At 42.5% G+C, this 13,813-nt stretch overlaps 1 protein-coding gene across 1 annotated transcript in view; it reads left to right on the top strand.

Moving 5' to 3' along the window:
* PHEX (phosphate regulating endopeptidase homolog X-linked) overlaps nt 1-13,813 on the top strand; it is a 136,489-nt gene that overhangs the window by 25,751 nt on the left and 96,925 nt on the right. The gene's annotated exons all lie outside the window — the stretch shown is intronic.

Below are 13,813 nucleotides of genomic sequence, written 5' to 3'. Positions count from 1 at the left end.
GCTATGCAGCTGGCTGCTGAAAACCAAGGTTGCAGGACCAAGTGCTCCAGCTTCTTACTGAGAGCACTGTGCTTTGGACCTGAGCCAGCACCCATCATTCCTCTGCCAGAATGCTTTGACCGGGATTGCCAAAGATTTTGAGGTTTCATGAATCAATGCTGCCTCCAGTTCCTGCTTCACCCACAGATGTACTCCTCCGAAGCAGCCAGAGTAGACCTGCTAGTCAGCTTCCTGACCGGAGAAGCATCGGGCTGGGCCTGACCTTTACGTGAGATTGAAAGTCCGGTGTTGTCTAACTGGGGCACCTTCCAGCCCAGATATCAAAGATATCAACCATCTTTGGTGATCCCAATTGCACCTGCACCACAGAAGCTGCCCGGCATAAGCTCCGACAGTGGCAAGGTACAGCTGCCTCCTATGCAGTGCATTTCTGCTGGCTCATGTCAGAGATGGCCTGGAATGAGGTGCCCCAACTACAACAGTTCTGGGTGTGGTCTGTGAGAACCACAGCGGGAGTATGACTGCCCCATAGAATAGCAACCAGGGATGAAGAAAGATTCTGTTTGGGTGCATTTATGCCATGTCCGAGCCTGAGCTATCTGCCCTGCAGGCTTACCTTCAAGAAAACCTGCCCAAAGAGTTTATTTGCAAATCCACCTGTCCCACTGGGGTGCCAGTACTTTTCATGAAAAGGAAGAATGGAAGCCTCTGAGTGTGTGTGTGTGTGTGTGTGTGGTTACCGGGCTCTGAACCAACCCATAATCAAGAATTGCTATCCACCATCACTCATGCGAGTGGTAAGATCATGTGGAGGCTGTCTGGGTATACACCCGGGATGGCCTAAATTACTGATTCCAAGCCACATACAACAATCTTCAGAAGTTCGGGACTGGGGCAGGCAACCCATATCTGTACCACCATCAAAAGGCCATGCCAGCACAGCCTCTTCATTAAGGTGGAAAAGTCTGTAGTTCACCAGTCCTCCATAGAGTTTCTAGGGTTGCTCCAATTCCCAGAGGGTGTCAAGATGCACTCCTGCACAGTGAAGGCGGTCCTCGTTTGGGTGACACTGTGGAATGTTTGAGACCTGCAGCATTTCCAGAGATTTGCTAACTTCTATCATAAGTTAATCCTGAGGTTCCCAGAACGAGTCGCCCTCCTCACCTCCCTGCTTCACAAAAGCATTCAGTTCCACTGGGTCTCTGAGGCTCAACAGTCCTTTCAATGCTAAAACTCGCATTCACTTCTACCCCTTTATTGGTCCACCCAAATCCCACAGAAGCCTTCATCATGGAAACAGATACTTCCAACATAGTGATTGGGGCAGTGCTTTCCCAGAGGTGCAGCCTCCCAACAGGGTTGCATCTATGTACTTTCTATTCCAGAAAACTCACCCTTGCAGAACAAAACTCTGAAATCCTGGATAAGGATCTCCTGGCAATTAAGGTTGCCTTTGAGGAATGGTGCCACTATCTTGAGGGGTCTGGTCCCCAGTCCAGGTGAATACCAACCATAAGAAATTGGAATATCTGCAAAGGGCCAAGGCCCTTAATCAATGAAACTTCTCTGGGCCCTATTCTTCTCACACTTCTATTTTGTTATCTCCTGTCAGAGTCTAAAAAGAGAAAGGTCAATGTGCTGTTCTGAAAAGGAAAGCATCTTGCAGACCTGAAAGGCCCGAGCCCTGAAGCCTCAAGCATTCTCAAGCCCCAGAACTTTCTTGGCATGTCCCCTTGTTGAAACCTGTCTGCCTGGATCTGGTTGGGCTCAACCCAGGCATCCCCTCCCCCACCAATGACCAGAAAGTGTTAAACAAGAAGGCACCGGATGTCTGCTAAGGGATACTCTACATAAAAGAAGGCCCCACAAGAGTTGTAGCTCTGCACGCCTTCCATGATTCCCCCCAGCAGGTCATTTTGGCTGTACCAAAACCCAACAGCTTGCCTCACAGTTCTTTTGGTGGCCCCACATGTGAGCCATAATACAGACCGATACTTCCTCCTGTAACTCCTGCACCCTTGCCAAGGCACCATCTGATAAACCCTTCAGACTCCTGCAATCCCTTGAGGTATCATCCAGACCCTGAGCAATCATCACCCTAGACTTCCTATCAGAATTACCCAAATCCAACAAATTTAGAACAGTCTTGTGTGCAGTGGACCACTTCTCCAGATGGCCCACTTTATTCTCTGCACTGGGCTGCCCTCCTCTGGGGAAACTGCTCAGCTCTGGGTGAACCATGTCACTTGTCTTAATTGTCTTCCAGAGTGCTTCAATATGTACACCGCTTCTGGAGAGAGGCCGTCTGAGTATTAGTCGTTTTGCGCCAGCCCTTCATCTGCGTACCACCCCCAGAAAATGACCAAATGGAGAAAATTAATCAAATTCTGGAAACAGTACTTCTGGTGCCATATTAATCATCATCAGAATGATTGATCCTGTCTGTTACCCATGGTGGAGTTTGTGTACAACAATGTAGAACATGCTTCCACAGGGCAAAGCACTTTCTATTCAATTATAGGTACCCCCCCTCATTTCCACCTGGAACTACGCACGATTTCCTCCAACCCTGCATCTGCAAACCAGGTACAACTGATATGTCAGACCCAAGGGATGTGAAAGCTCACCTGAAAGATGCTAAGAGGAGATACAAGCACTATGTGGATTAGTGTCAACAGCAAGGTCCTTTCTTATCTGGGAGCCACAAAGTGTGGTTGTCCACCAAATACCTACACATGGATAGGCTATCCCGCAAGTTAGACTCCCAGTTTCTTGGTCCTTATCAAATTCTCAACTAAGTCAACACAGTCACTTTTAAGCTCCCCCTGCCTCAATCCCTTTGGATACACTCAAAGTTCTACATGTCATTGCTGAAGCCTTTTGTGCAAAACCCCTTCCCACCCCTTCCCCCTCTGGTTCATGTCCAAGATCATGCTGAATATATTGTCCACAAAATCCTCAACTCCAAAAGAAAACAGGGCAAACTTTGATATTTGGGTAACTGTGAGGGCTGCAGACAAGAAGAATGTTCCTGGGAGCGCATGGAAAATGTCCAGGCTCCCGACCTACTGAGAGCCTTCCATGACTCTGATCCTGGGAAACCAGGCCCTAGGCCACCCTGATGTGCTCTAGGGGAAGGGGATAATGTAAGTCCATAGGTCTCGAACCTGGGCCCATAGGTTACCAGCAGCCCTCACACCCTGAGCATTGCTGGGCAGCTGATCCAGAACTACTGGAAGCGAGAGTTCTAGCAGAACTCTAACCCCTCCCAGAGGTACTGCTGATGAGGGGCGATGACGGGCCCTACTGATTGGCTAGTTCATACAATTTAAGCCAGAAAAGTTGTCCAAGCAACTGAGAGACTTCCTGACTGCTGCACTAGACCTGACCCCAGTTCTTGGCTCCTGTACTCTGACCCTGGCTTGGACTCTGGCTCTCACCACTAGGCATGACCACCCCTGCTCCAACCACTAAGTCAGGCTGCCCATGTCCTGGTCCTGAAAATGTGTCATTGAGAGACAACATGCTAACATTGGAGATTGCCTGGCAAGAGCTCTGAAGGGAGATGATTCTGTTGGCTTGATGGGTTTGATTGTAATGGAGGAGCTGAGAGCGTGCGCTAGAGAAGGTATAGAAAGAAGCAAAGATAGTGGAAGATTGACAACAGAATGGGACAATAATAGCATGAGTCTGTGTTAAGGGTTTGATGAAAGTTAAATTGCTGAAGATGAAACGACGTGTGTAGCTTTTGTTTACAAATGTAATTATCGGTCTATTTGTATTTTAACCAAATTTGACACAAACATTGGCTCCTTGGATCCTGAAGAATTAGAGGTTAAGATATTCTTGTAGAGCTATGTGAACTATTCAGAAAAAAAGTGAAAATTTTAAAATTCAAATTTTATACTTTTCATTTTGAGTTCATAAAATAATCATCCAGTTTCAGAAAATAACCTATCTGGGTAATACAGTAGGCCATAGTTTGTTTTGATTATTTTTTTAAATTAAAGACCTCAACATTGTGACTTTGTTTTGACAAAGATAATTTTTGCATATGAAATCACATTTCTGCAAATTTTTTTCTGCTTACTTGGTCATTTCCTGAACTTTTAACAAAGATCAAAATATCAGCTTCATGAGTTAACTGAAAGGAAATTGAAAATAGCTCTTGCAAAGTTTTAAACAACTTGTAAGGGCCACCACTCCAATTGTTTCTCTACCACAGCTGCCAATATTAGCAATATTATAACCACCACAAACATAGAATGAAAGACGCACTCCATTCTATACGGGCATTTTCACCTTCTCAAAACATTCCTTTTTTCAAGAAGAAAATTTCTTATACTTAATCTGAATATAGAGCTGAATATAGAGCTGATTAGGTTCAACTAAATTGCATGAATCAGTTTTGCGTTATGAGGGATTTCGAATTTACTTGTTCTTTTGGAATTTTAGAAGCAAGCTTGTATTTAAAAGGACAACCTTTTGCAGATTACCTTTAAAAAGGAGTGTGGTGTGGGTGGGAGTTATAGACTGAGCAAATTAGATATCTGAACTAGAGTCAAGCAGGTGAATAAAGGTGGCTTGTGCTGGGGGAAGAAAAGTAAGTGTAGTTCTCATCTCAATGAGATTCCAGAAAAGTAATATTTTACTAAATACCAATTTTTAACAGGAAAAATCGGTAGGCTAGAATGTTTGACATTCGGAGAAGGTCTCAACATGATTGGCTTTTCTAAAACATGGTAGAATGAAACAACGTAATCAAATACTATAATAACTATACAGTGGAAGCTAGGTTGGGTTTTATTGGTATTGAAACAGTGCTGTACATAGGATTCCATAGACTCTACAGAACTAACTTCTGATCAGGAAGAGGACCATGACTGAGGAAGAATCTTTATTGAATCCCAGGCTACAAGAATACAAGTATAAGACCTAAACCTGCAAAGAGAACTATTGGGGTGTGTGTGCACAAAGGTCCATGTGGTTCTGTTTGCAGAATCGGGGCCATATCTTTGCTGGTAGGTATACAACCAATGTCCAGATCAACACAGTGAAGTTAAATCATATGGCCAAATCCACCAGTGATGTAAGAAGGTGCAACCTCATTGATTTCAGTGGAAATGATTCCGTGTAGATCAGTGGTTAACCTGATCCAGAATATTTATTGCAAAAGAGTTTAAGGAAGAAAAAAAATATACTAGAAGGGTGATAATGGGTAATTTCAGTTATCCAGACTTGAATGTCATAGTGAGATGTAGTTTGAATAAAATGTTTCACAATATCAACATCATAAAATATTTTTTTAAATAACATATCACAAGCAACGTCTTCTCTGAACAGCTCATTCTGAGGCATGACAGGACTAGTTACTCCTGTTCCCAATTAATACGCAAAAGATCAAAATGTATTGGTTAAATCTTATTCAGAACCTCCTACATTTACCCGGATTTCTATATTAGGGGAGCTGTGGTATGCAGCCTACAGAACTCAATTTCTGCACATCGAATTCAGGAGAAGAGACCACTGGTCAAGTTAGAGGAACAATGTTGTGCCTAATTTTAGATGTTTGTGGCTGGTATTTTTATTTTGAGATAGAACATTATATACTTAGTGTTTCTTCTTTCATAAAACTCCCAGATGTCAGCCTTCTCTCTCTTATATCCAAGCTCTGTGGGAACTTCCTGAAAAATGGAAGTAGAAATCAGATATTCTAAATGAATGTCAGCTGACCCCAAACCATTCTGAAATAATACTTCTTGGAATGTGCTAGTGTAAATCTGCACCACTATAATTAAGGCGGTGTGTTTGTCAAGACATGACTTCCGTAACAAAAGCTCTGGCTTTCATTTATTGTTTTTTATCATGGTGTCTGTTACCCTGGCCAGCCCACTACTGGAAGAATCTTCCACAAATGTTAACAAGTTTGGCTCTCTATATGTCCAACGTAGAGAGTATGAGAAAATCATGGCATGTGATCATACTATTAAAGCCCATAGTCATATGCACATTGTGGCAGAGCTAACCTTGCACATGTAAACCTTTAGGGGTTCAGGGTGCATCTTTAGTGTTTTTTTAACATAATTTTTTTGTATGGAATAAACATATAGTATGAGAGTAGACATTTCCAGCTCTGGCACTGACTTGCTGTGGGACTTAGTGCAAGCCATTTAAGGTCTGATTCTGCAAGATATTGAGCATCTCACGTGACATGCTGGGCAATTTCTATTCCTGCTGACTTCAGTGGGAGTCAAAGGCATTCAATACCTCCAAGGATCAAGCCCTTACTGTCTCTGGGTCAAACTCTGCTTGCCTTTACTCTCACAAAGGAGGACCATTGAAATCAATACGACTACTCACATGAGTAAGATAAGCAGGAATTGGTCTTCTCTGGCTCATTTTCCTTATCTATAAATGTTGATAAAATGGTACCCACTTCATGCTTAATATCTATAAATTGCTTTGAGATCCTTCTTATAGATTTATAGAGTTTTTAAGGCCAGAAAGGACCATTAGATCATCTAGTCTGACCTCCTGCATTGAGCCCAAAAACTTGTGTTTGGTTAAAGCGTATCTTCCACAAAGGCATCCAGTGTTGATCTGAAGACATCAAGAGTTAGAGAATCTATCACTTCCCTTGGTAGTTTGTTCTAGTGGTTAATCACCCTCACTGTGAAAGTATTTTGCCTCATTTCTAATCTGAATTTGTCTGGCTTCTAGCCATTGGTTCTTGTTATGCCTTTCTGTGCAACATTAAAAAGCCCTTTCATAACCAGCATTTTCTCCCAGTGCAGGTACATTGACACACTGTAATCAAGTCACCTCTCAGTCTTCTTTTTGGTAACCGAAACTTATTGAGCTCTTTAAGTCTCTCATTCTAAGGCCTTTTGCTCCAGCCCTTAACTCATGTTTGTGGCTCTTTTCTGCACCCTCTCCCACTTTGCAATTCCATTTCAAAGTGTGGACACCAGAACTGGATGCAGAATTCAAGTATCAGTAGAGGCAATGTGTGTGTGTGTGTGTGGGGGGGGGTCACATGCCCCCCAGATTTGCTGCTTGGCTTGTATTGAACATATTCAGTAACACTGCTGAAGCCAGCTGCCCCTCTTCTGCCCCCCCTCTATTGTCAGGCACAGATCACCTGAGTATCAGCATCATCAATACTGTATACAGCATTAAAATTGCCTCCCTATTCCTCCTCGCTACTCCCCTTTTTATACGTCCAATAATCACATCGACTCTCTTTTGCCACTGCATCTCATTGGGAGTCATGTTGAGTCGCTTGTCCACTATTATGCTTGAGTTCTTTTTGGAGTCACTACTTTCCAGGATACAGCATGGATCTATTAAGTTTTTTTTACTGCACCCATCATTATGGTATCTGAACGCCTTTCAACTGGCATGCTCACACATGTGGTTCCTTCTTCATTCCCTGGTGAAAGATGAAAAGTATTGTAATATATTTCAACTCATTAACAAATCTCTCTTTCCAAATATATAAATTCGCTATGTTTACTTACTACAATTGTTGGTAAAGGCAGGGGCAGGGGACATGAATACAAAACAAAAATGTAATTGTCTTTCTTGGGATAATAATCTCTCCCCAGTTGTAACCAGGAAGGTTTTCAGAAGTGTGAAAAATACGTTCTTCTCATATTGTTTTTCTATTGCATCAAATATACCTAGTTAATCACATGCTTGGTTGATATATGTTTCCGAGAGATATATTGTATCTGCTAAATAATCAAAAATAGCATAGAATGTATACAGTTTATAGATGTACCATGACTTTGGTAATTTGAATCTATATTTTTATTCTGAGTAAAAATGAAATGCAAACTGCTCCATCTTTTCCCAGACCTTGCTGTACAACAGATTCTTTTTCATGCAGTCCAAATTGGGGGGGGGGGGGGGGGAAGAGAGATTTCTCATTGCAGTAAATAAAACAAGGAGTCTGAAAACCAAAGAGAAGCTGTGTCAGACTGTAGGCTGGAAAATCAACAAGAGCTAGAAATAGCAAGTAAGATTAAAGGTACCAATGTAACCACAAGGCTATTCTCAGGCAGCTTTAGAATAGTTAAAAAAAAGAAAAGGAAAAAAATGCTTAGTTTGTAAAGTGAATTATACTTACTTTTAACAGTAGATGATTACTATTTACTGTAGGGGTAGTAAACCTCAGAAAGTTTGCCTTTTTAGTCTATCGTGTCCTCTGAATGGATTTAGTAAGAATACCTTTTCCCAAGGGAAAGATGCTGCGGCTACTGATTCTGTCTGCCTATCTAATAAGATTTTGTACTGTGTCCATCACATTGATGTCTGAGCATCTAGAATTCATAGGGTTGAGCACTGTTCCTAATTGTATATTATTTTATATTAGAGTTATCTCCTCAGTGCTTTGGGCAAGATCTAGTAAGAGCTATATAAAGTGATTTGATCTGATTCTTAACATCGAGGCAGCCAAAAATAAAGACATTTGCAACCAGAGTCTTTCAGCCTTTAATTCTCTTGACAAAAGGAAATGACCCCAAACCAGTTAAAAAATTTGGAAAACTCAGAAGGTTTAAGAGACCATGAACACCTTGAACATAGTTCAGAGCACACAGATGACACTCACTAAATGAGGCAAGTTACAGCATTCCAGAGCTTTGGAGCGTAGTTAACAACAGATTTGGACACTTGCCCTATTTATATCTATCTTTACGTATAAAATAAATCCGGTGCCCAAGCCATCTGGCACATACTGAAGTGTAGAAATCAGATGATGAGACTGATAGTAAAGTCCCTTGGAGAAGAATTTTAAAATTAATTTGGAACTTTGAAGGAAATTAAAGCAGTGACTAAAGAGAAGGCATAATCTAGTTATAATGGACACTGTGGGATAAAGTATTAGTTTCAGAGAGGTTATAAAACAAGTGAGATTTCCTTCTTTCTAATCTACCTCACTACTTATCTAGAGTCCTATTTTATGCCCATGACCATGGTGCCTAAGACAAAGTGTACTAATGGATTCTGGAATCTGAAGATCCACGAACTATTCTTACTCATTTTTATATTGTGCCTTACAGACACAGAAGACACAGTCTCTGTCCCGAAGAGTTTACATCAAAAGGGCCTCAGAGGTGCTGACTTCTTGAAACAACTAGAGGTGTCAGTGGGAGTTGTGGGTCCTTAATACCTTTCAGGCGTAGGCCCTTAGTTATTTGGCACCTTTCTGTGCTGTCATTTAGGAACATCTATTCCAGAGATCAGCAACCTTTGGTACGCAGGCTGTCAGGGAAATCCGCTGGCGGGCCGGGACGGTTTGTTTATCTGCAGCATCCGCAGGTTCAGCCGATCGCAACTCCCACTGACTGCGGTTTGCCGCTCCAGGCCAATGGGGGCTGCAGGAAGCGGCGGCCAGCACATCCCTTGGCCCGTGCTGCTTCCCACAGCTCAGGCCAGGTTTTCAAAAGAACTCAGCTAAAGTCTTGAGAATCTGTCTATAGATGTTGGAATGGCAGCTGCAGGTTGCTGAGACTCTCTAACAATCTAGACCCTTACCTAGGTGCCTAAATGGGAGTTAAACATTTTTGAAAATCTGGCCTCAGTTATTAGTGCTGAGCCCTTGAAAACTGGACCCAGGTCTCTCTTGAAAATTTGGTCTACTTGTGTCTCCCACCCCACTCTGTTTTCCTTACTCAATAATAGTAATAATTAATAATAAAAAGCTTTACGACTAATAACACACAAAGAGCAGCAATGTACTCTGAAATATTTTTATTTTAGATTAGGGGAAACAAGAAGAAGAAAGAGGAAATGTAAACTCTCTAGCATAGCAGGCGTCTCCTCTGTAGTAGGCTGCAGCAATTCGTAGAACAAAATGACTGTCAAACTCTATGTGTAACGCTGACAGACCCTGGTCGTCAGCGCGTCGTATCGAACCGGGAGCTTCTGGAGCTGAGTGCATGAGTCTCTACCACATGAGCTAAAAGCTACTTTTAGCTAAGGCTGTAGAGCAGACTCATTCATCTCTCTCTCTTTCCCTCCCTCTGTGGTCTCAGTGCCACTAGATGGGACACAACACCCCACCCAGGAGGTGTGTGGGTTACATATGCCCCGGGAGAATTCTTAGAAATGTAAATGTGCAGCATGTAAGAAACTAAAGCAGCAGTTTCATAGCTCGAAGCATTACATTCCCTTCTCTTTTTGTGGTGCTAGCCTCCTCGCCTTCGTTTGTTGCACATATCGGTCTCTCACTATTCCTGCTTCCTTTACTAGTTTCACACCCTTCCCCTGTGTTTCAGAACCCTCCATCCCATAGTAATATCAGTGTCATTTTTCCTTTTTGTTAATTTTAACCTCTCTAGCCCTCCTCTTAGTTCACTACTTCTCTTGTCAGTTTTACCCCCCACTTCCTGCACGTCTCAGACCTCCATTTCTGGTCACTTTCAACAGCCTTGGGAATCAAATTATCAGTAGTGGCTAGCAGCAGGCTGGATTACACATGAACTCTGATAGTGACACATGGACCAGGCGCCAGTGGGTTACGTTATATTGGCAAGTAACCAAGAGAAGAGGAAGCATACCCATGTTAAAGAGAACGGGAGACAATACACAATGGTACTGTGCATCTCAGCAGCTTCAGATGGCACATTCTTTGATAGGCTGGACTGTGCAGAGTCTAAAAGTTTTGAAATTAGTTGTATTTTCATAGAGTAAATTTGTTGTTATTTATTTTTTGAAAGGGGTCCTTGGAGGGCTAACACTCTCTTTAGGGATAAAAGGAAGCTATGTTTTCACAAACCGAAATAAGAAGATAAAACACGCACACGAGTAATATTAAAAAATCTGTATTAAAAGAACATTATTTAGGTTGCAAAGTCAAGCACTTGAAAGGTAGGAAATACTAGGTTTGCTGTTGCCTGTGCAGCCTTAATTCTGCCCCCTTGTACATCCTGTGCACTGAATGAAGCAAGCATCTTGTGGAAAAAGTAATAGATGACTATGTAATTAAAGACTGTATCATAACGCGTACGCACAAGGACGCTGGAATTAAAATTGTGCAAGCAAGTGCAAATCTAACACTTCCTAACTTTTGAGTGCTTGAGTCTGAAAACTAAATAACTTTCTTTTAATATAGCTTTAAATGTAATTTTCTAGGTTGTTTTAAAAGGAAAAAGGTTCTATCATGTGTGACTGTAGCCATCCCTCCCCCATCATCATCATCATCAGAGTTTCAACTCTGAACTCTTAGCACTGCAGTACAAATTGCTGCTGCTGGATCTTCAGAACTAACTACATGGGCTGTAAGCAGCAGAAGGCTGGTTTGTAAAGGGGGATCCCAGCCTGGCCTGGCTCTCTTCCCTCTTTCTCTAGCCCCCACTAGGAATTGGCGTAGCTCCTGCCCCACTTGGTGCCCACAGAGGGTGGGGTGGACTATGTGGTGGGTTCGGATGGTGGTTGATCTTGAGTGCAGTTTTTCTGTTTTCTTTCCTATTCCCTACCTTTGGGAGTTAGAGGATCTGCAACTCCATCTCCTCAGAGGGACAGGGGGATGGCTGCTAGGGAACAGGTGTTCAGCCTGAGTGGTGAGGTTGCAGTGTGAGGTGAAGAAACCTTGCCCCATGTTGATACTCTCAGAAGAGGGCAGAGGCCACTGGGCCCATGAGCCAGGTCTGGGGATGGGGGGACCCTTTCCTAGCCCACTATAGCTGCTCTGGCAGCTCCCAGATATTTCTGTTGCTGCTGCTTTGATGGTGAAATGAGCCTGGCCTTAGAATTTGTGCATGCAGTTATTATTCTGACAGTCTGCCAACATTTTTCCTGAGGAACGCAAGCAAGAGAAGAGAAACAGGAATTTTTAACAGTTTATACCTCAGCAAAAAATGAACAGAATTTCTCGAGACAATGAAAAAGTGCTTCTCTAGCATGAGCACATTCCACCTGCCCAATATCAAAGGCCTGCTGCAAACAATGGTGTGAGAGTTTCTCACAGGAATGGTTGCAAGAATCCTTCGTACGGGAAAGTGTTAGGCTAAATATAGAGGTTGCTACCGGCTCCTCCTATAATGTGTGTGTACGTAGATATAGATATAAAGAGACCCATTCCTCCTCCTCTTTCCTCACTCTTACTCAAGTTTGTGGTAGCAAAGAGAATTCTAGTACTTGAAAGTTTTCATACATGGCAGTTTAAATAGGAGAAGGATGTCCAAATTGTGCGTTTGGATATTCGCATTAGCACCTCAGGATATAAAAAGCAGAGAGAGAGGCCTGAACCAGAACACCAGATTGGAATCCTCTCAAGGGGCAGTTAGGATCCAAATCTGAACTTCGAGGCTCAGTCACATGGGTCTGCTGAAAAGAGCATTTCTATCCCAAAGAGCCAATTTTGAGGGTCCAAATGCAGGATTTGACCATTTTGTTAAGATTCCCATTTTTGAAAACTGGGCTTCCCATGTTTCACAGTTAGAATCCAGAATATTCTTTGCAAATTTTTTTATTTTTTCTAAGCAAATTGGAAGTGTCTTGCTCTCAGTCATTCTTTGCAGTAATGTAATGAGTGTTACAGCTGTTTCTTGTAGCAAGTTAAAAAAAAAAAGTTATTCAATGGAAAGCACCAGGTCTGATTTTAATAGGATTTTATGTTAGTGCAGTTCTAGAGTTGGTTTTATTTTATTTTAGCTTATTGTCTTCCCCTCTTTGGGCTAGGCTTTAACTATCCAATGTTGTAAGCTTCCAATTTTCATGACTGTTGCAACTCTCTGGCAAGAAACAGAAATGATTGCATTGGCTTTAGTAGGAGGCTATTTTTCATTTTTAGATTTATTGAGATCTGAATCACAATTTCCTTTAAAATTCCATATTTAAATTTTGGACAGATCTGATAATCCTATTAAAAAAATAAAGGGATTGAGCTACTTCCATTGAGAACTTTGCTTATGAGCCTTCTGGTAGAGATATGTTGGTGACAGTTATAATGTTGTGTTTATGAAGCTTAGAAATATTAAGATTAAGATTTGGAATCAAATCTATCAGGAATTGTGCCCTGCAGTAGACTGGGGGAGATTCTTATCTGAAACTAAAACAGCAGTGTCATGTTAAAAACTTCTTTAAAAACCAACCAAACAATTTTGTTGTTCTGTTATTTTTGGTATTTATTCAGTTATAATAAGACAATTTTAACCACTCAAAACTGATGCCAGCCACACTGTTGCCGAGGTGTTAATACAAGAACTTCACCTGCAGTACTCTGCTACATTATGCATTAGCTGGTAGGAGAATAAGCATTATACATTAACTGGTAGGAGAATTTTTGTTGGCTTCTGCTATTTTTTTCTGTGTGTAGATTTCTGTTCCTCAAATGGGTGGATGTGAGTCGTATTTGTAATGTTCTTTATGCCAGGTCCTTCAAAGTGCTGAGTGCCTCCTGAGAAATGCTGAGTTCCTTAAAATACTACTGAAGACAGTGGCCATTATGGGCACTCATCCTCATAGTCTCTAGTACTGTAACTGGTAGAGAGAAAGCTGCCCCATTCCTCCAGCATGGAATTGACTGTCATCACCAAGCTTCACTCTTGTGCCCATCCTATAAGAGACAACAATGGGGACCAGGCCTCGCCTAGGGTGCTAGGATTTGGGGGGGCGCCATTTTCTTCGGCAGCGACCGCGGTGGCCAGATCTTTGGCCGCCCTGGTTGCCGCCGGCATTTAGGCAGAGGGAGCTGGGGCAGTGCAGCGGGGGGAGGGCCGCCTGCAGCGGGGGGGGGGGCGTGGCACGCAGAGGAACTCCCCAACCCAGCTCACCCCTACCCCGCCTCCTCCCCGAGCATGCAGTG

The sequence above is a fragment of the Trachemys scripta genome, chromosome 1, assembly GCF_013100865.1.
Source record: "Trachemys scripta elegans isolate TJP31775 chromosome 1, CAS_Tse_1.0, whole genome shotgun sequence".
Lineage (NCBI taxonomy): Eukaryota > Metazoa > Chordata > Testudines > Emydidae > Trachemys > Trachemys scripta.
This window is presented reverse-complemented; position numbering and strand designations above follow the sequence as displayed.